This window comes from Cornus florida, unplaced genomic scaffold (genome assembly GCF_030987335.1).
Source record: "Cornus florida cultivar Cherokee Brave unplaced genomic scaffold, ASM3098733v1 CherokeeBrave_3.0.0_Hap2_Chr03, whole genome shotgun sequence".
Taxonomy (NCBI): Eukaryota; Viridiplantae; Streptophyta; class Magnoliopsida; order Cornales; family Cornaceae; genus Cornus; species Cornus florida.
This window is the reverse complement of record NW_026775573.1, coordinates 95025133-95031348: the sequence shown is the minus strand read 5'-3', so window position 1 is coordinate 95031348 and position 6216 is coordinate 95025133. Positions and strand designations below refer to the sequence as shown.

General features: G+C 32.8%; 1 pseudogene; it reads right to left on the bottom strand.

Annotated features, from left to right (window-relative positions):
* Nucleotides 1-342: 342 nt before the first annotated feature.
* LOC132301803 (xyloglucan endotransglucosylase/hydrolase protein 22-like) lies at nt 343-1642 on the bottom strand (annotated as a pseudogene).
* Between the last annotated feature and the right edge of the window lie 4574 nt (nt 1643-6216).

The following is a 6216-nucleotide window of genomic DNA, read 5'->3' as shown; positions in this document are numbered from 1 at the left end:
TAAGGAAAGGGTATTGTTCAAATTGGCTTGTGAAACTAATTTAGTTGAACTGATTAGATAATTTGATACACTGTTAATTAAGGGAAATTAAATATAGCTCAAGTTAGAACAAGTGACACCCAAATTGAGCCCTTATTCCCCTGTTCTTTGCAAGTGGTAATTGATGAAATTTCAAAATTATAATGGATTTGTTTTATCGAATTGATTAACAAACAAGAAGAAGAAAGAATATATAATTAGATTGTGGGATTACAAAGAATTAAATGAATACAATGAGATCATGAAATTAAAGCCTTGGCCAATAACAAAAAGAAATTGACATATGGTTTTGCTTTAAATGTTTTAGGACATGTTGCATACCTGAAGAAGGCCTTGGGGAAACCTTTTGGTGTCTGTGTAATAATTGTAAATCATGTAGTTCTTTTGTACCCAATGTAACCTCTCTTGGCTTGTAGAGTCCAACTCTTGTGAGAATTATGAGTTAGAACTAGAACCAGCAAAACTACAAGAAGATGCTCCAGAAGACCAAATGCAAGCATTGGCATTGAAGTTCCTATATGAAGCGGTGAAGGGTGCTCGAGTCTAGTCAGTCTTAACCAACCCACCTTTCGTGGCCCAATCGTCCGCATTCCATAGACTAGAGTATATCCTCATTGCCTATTTCTTTGGGTATGGAACACCAATTGACTCTGAGTTCTTGAACTCTCTAATGGGTGTGCCACCCACAGAGAGGCTGAAATGGAGAGAGAAATTAAATCAGATACTAAAGTTTGAAAAGTTGTTATTATTTAAGTTTTAGTACTTTTGGGTATTTTTTGGGGCACTTACATAATGCGTTGGGGGTTCTAGAGAATTGAGTATGTGTGGAAATTAAATCAGCAGTTGGATCAAACCATAGGTAGAATTGTTGCTCTGTGTTTCCCTTGCCTTGGCTAAACACGTTCGTGTGAAGAACGTAAGGGTCACCACTTAGGTTTCCCAAGAATTCAAAGTCTATCTCATCATGGGTTGACCCTTAAGTCACATAAAGCAGGAGCGAGAGCGAAAGCAAATTCAAAAGCAGAAGCATGAGAGTGACAGAATTAAGTCATAAGCAGTGATAATTTGATTGAAAGCGCGCGCGGAGAAGGATTGTGTGACTTAGGTTAACCCTTGTGAGGACAACTACATATTAATAGACACAACGTTAGAGAATTTAATGTTACTTGTAACTTGTAAGTTGTAATAGCTTATAGATAAAAAAAAATGATTCAATATACGGAGTTCGAGTCAATTTTGATTGTGACGGGCCCCTTCCTAAGTGTTTAGAAAACGGACTTTTTAATGCGAGAGGTCGCTTCGCAAGGTTAAAATATGAATGTGGTTTTGGAAGCCTTTTTAGTCAAATTTATGTTTATAAAAATCACTACTACAACTAATGAAGTATAGTGAGTAGGAATCGTCCACAGAGATTATACGTGTTGGAATTTAACTTCGACTCTAGCGTCAAAGGGAGGTTGGTTGGTCGATTAAACTAAGATGCAATTAATTAAAATGCAAGTAAAGTAAACTAGTGAGAGATAGGGATTTAAGAGATATGAAGAAAGGTCTTAAGGTGTTGGAATTACCACTAAGCTCATATAATTAACCACTTACTTTCCATTAATAGGAAATACATTATTGCAATCTAGATGTGGCTGTGATACCCCCGAATTTTTGAATGCGGGTTGGCCAGGCCCACGCCCGAATACCCGAGGATATCAAAACAAATTGATAATAAACGAACACAGAGTACAAAAGAATAAAGAAGAATAACTAAAATGCTGACAAGAAACTAAAATGATAATCTAATAATAAACCTCATAATATATTTTCATTAATTAATAAACTCTTCTGATACAACTGATCATCCAAAATACAACTCGGGAATCCATACTATGTGGACCCCTAGAAAATCCAAACTAAACAAATGACAGTAATCTAAAATAGGAAACTGAATCATAAAGGAACTCTTATGTAACATCGGAAGAATGAAGTAGACTGATTCCCGCTCAGCACGAACAACCTCTATTCGTGACGAACACCTGAAAAATAATGGTGGGTCAGGCCCACAAACAAGTTCTACTCTACTACAGTCCAAGCAGAGATCCAATACACGTATACATCCTAGTCAATCCAACAGTAACTAGTAGCCCATATATATATATATACACACTAAAGGAACCTCACTAGACTATAGGGTTGTCTCAACCTGAATAGTAGCCAACATGCAAAACGTACATATAATGGGCATGAGTACCTAGACCTACCAGGGTACACAACTACACTATATCTAACTACACATCCCTGGCGATATACGCGCCCTAACCATTAATCCTGAGACTCAAGCTCATATCATGGCACCATACTTATATATATATAATCTAGTAACCATCCTATCCAGTATAAATTAATCCTCCATAAGTCATTCAACTTGTTCAGCTAACCTGACTTGAATATAAGTAGGACTTAACATTTTAGTTAATCCATTCCCTTATATAATAAATTAATCCTCCATAAGTCATTCAACTTGTTCAGCTGACCTGACTTAAATATAAGTAGGACTTAACATTTTAGTTAATCCATTCCCTTATAAAAAATAGGTAGGACTTAACTGATAAGTTAATCCATTCCTAGAATGCCACCGTCCCATACCGGTGCATTAAACCACACAATCCAACAATTGATGTAACAATTAAGGAAATACCTCAAACATTCCATAAATAATTATGATAAATATGATATCAAGTTATCACATAATAGAAATGACTTATTATTTCTTTAAACTTCCTATATCATATGTCCTACACAAACTGAATCTTATACATGATGAATAAGGATTCTCTATATCCAATTCATCCTACACATTTAATCTCAATTGCTAAAATATTTTAAAAGATTAAATCCATTCGTTTGTTTAAAACATTCAAATAGCAAGCATCATTATGATTGAGTCTATTTAAATTTATTAAAACCCAAACCTAGTCCCTATTTAATGTTTAGGAATCCTAGGCATGTTTCTACGTTCCATCATTCCACAGATATGAAAAATACGTAATTTAAACATGTAAAAATTCACATAAGAAATCAAATCAAAATCATGCATTTTATCAATTCATAACACAAGAACAGATATGAACCAATTTCATAAAACCTATATTCTAACCCAATTAAACATGCATAATTATTTAATTTTATGTGTTTAATAAATCCTGAAATTTCCTAGGCATGTACAGAAACACGAATCAAAGGGAAAGAGATAGAAGAAGAACTTGCCTTAAACTTTCGGATCGAAAGTTAAACTTCTTCTTCCTTAATCTTCTCTCCAAAGGGTTTTTCTCCTCATTCCTTCCTTTTCCTCCTTCCCTCTCTAACACTATCTCTCTAGTATATATCACGTGAATATTTCTAACCCCCTTTTACAACCTATAGCTATATATTTATAGACTAAATAAAATAACCCTAACCCTTTTCCCAATCCAAGTCAACTTAAAAAAAAATGAAAATAAAAATATTAAAAAGGTAAGCAAAATATATTACGTATATAATTTATGTATATGTTTATTAAATAAATAAATTATACACATTCCATTATTTATTAATTGATTATCTAATAATATTTAAGTTACCATAATATTATAAAGTAACTTAAAACATAACACGTATCAAATCTATGTATATTTTTATTATTTAAATAAATATATACATTAGACTAAATATTACTACCCGAATTACCATAAAAGTAATTAATAAATTACTTTCTCTTTTATATATATATTAAAAAGGTAAGTAAAATACGTTACGTATATAATTTATGTATATGTTTATTAAATAAATAAATTATACATATTCCATTATTTATTAATGGATTATTCAATAATATTTAAGTTACCATAATATTATAAAGTAACTTAAAACATAACACGTATCAAATCTATGTATATTTTTATTATTTAAATATAAAACATATACATCAGATTAAATATTACTACCCAAGTTACCATAAAAATAATTAATAAATTACTTTCCTTTTTATATATGTATATAATATATATCTATATATATACATATATTATCCATGGGTAATAATCCATACACATCCAACCTCCTATCCAAGTACTCCATGGGACCCAATTGGTTGTCCTATTACTACTAACCATAACCATTAAAGAAAAATAAAATAAAATAATAAAAGAAAAGAAAACATTTAATTTACAATTAATCAAAATACCATTTAAGCACATAACCTAATTAAACAATTAACACATAGACAAATACAAATAATACATAGACACATAATCAAATAATCAAGTAATACCTAATTCAATTAAACACATAAGCAATTAGTCAAATAATTAATTAAATAATTAAAAAAATACAATTAAAACAAATAAATAAATACCGAGACTATCCTTTTAAAATTAGGAGTATTACATTCTTCCCCCCTAATAAAAGGAATTCCGTCCTCGGAATTCGCCCTTATTTTCTTCCATTATACTTGGAAACTGTGAGCGAAAAACATCCTCATATTCCCAAATAGACGCAACCTCACTATAAAGGCTTCACTTAACTCCAATATACCAAGTGGTATACAGAGTTCCTATATTTTAAGAAACACAATAATCATACAATGCGTATGTTGTATCAAATAACAACGTAATCCTCCTATGTCGACAAGGGAATGATATACATACCTCCAAGTGCCATAGAATATACGCACAAACTCCTATACACCCAGCGCTAATAATTTGGTAACGCTAATTCAGAGGTGACTGCCTCAATTGCGAAACACAATCTTCTAAAAGTCAATGTAATAAGTAAAATTGACCTTTCTCCAAAAATCGCCTTTCTTCCTACATAGAAAACAGAACGAGCAAACTACTCCCTGATAGAAAAACTCTAGTATACGAGTTCAACTATTTACAACATCCTACTGTTGCCTCCCAACCGCGCGCAGTTCAATATAAAGGGAAGTATCTATTTCTGACATATTTTTAAATGAAGTCGAGGTCTGATTGTACAACCCTTACTTCCATTTCCAACCAACAAATGAGAGGTCTGCATTGTGAAAGATACAAAACCTCCAAAGTTGTCACACTAACCTCCTTGTGCCAACAATATCACAGACAAAATTCCGACAAGTGAAGTAAACACTTCCAACAGTCCATGAAAATCTAGGATATACGCCTCAAACATATCCTTTATGGTCTAATTTAATCTCTCGATTAATTCCTCCGTCTATATATATGAAGTAGAACTGCTGCTCTAAAATCTTCATAAAGCTCCTTCGAAATAGCACTTTGCATCCACTAATATGGACATCCACATGCTATAACACCACTATCACTGAACTATATAACTACTATGAAGTTCTAAAATAAGCATCACTTAAATTTATGTCCTCAAGCGATCTTTCTCAATCCACCACTCGGATTCCATATGGAAAATTGAAATTCCAAATCAATGTCGATCCTTCCCACCAACTATCACTCATGTTTAGTTCAACTTCCATATTTGTTATAGGAAGTGGCTAAAGATTCCTATGATATCTAATGATCAACTTTCCACCTTTGTAGCAGGTTTTACACTTAGGGCAATTATATACACGTCCCTATCCGTACCTGTTCACCAAAACTGACATTTGATGTCGTGATGTACCTTCTAACCGTCTGGGTGTACCAAGAAAAATTATAAATTTCCATCTCAGTTGCCCGACAGTCATATCACTATTTATAGAAACTACTAACTCCTCCTCCAGTACCTTAAACTCCATCTGAGTAAGGTAACACCTTCTCTAGGGTCAGCTCCGATATTCAAAATTGACCTCCTGAACTACCTTGGTAATAACAAGTGTTATTATTCACACTTTGCATCCATCTATGCCGTCTCGTGATCCGTTATATTTGTATGAACTGATATCTTACCAACTCGATCAAAATAGACAAAATGAAACTGATTTAATTTTATCAGTCAACCAATATCCCATCTAGAATCTTGACCCTTGCATCAAATCAGCAATCCCTCAACTAAATCCGTGAAAATGCTTTGTCATTTCCACTTCAGTATAGAAAATAGCTGCAAGAATCCAGTGATCTCTGATGGTCCATCTCTACTATTTAATAAATATTAGACTTAGACATTATATTCCTCTTCCTGCCTGTCCTCCAAACATCTGCTTCATACTGTGAAGCATCATGT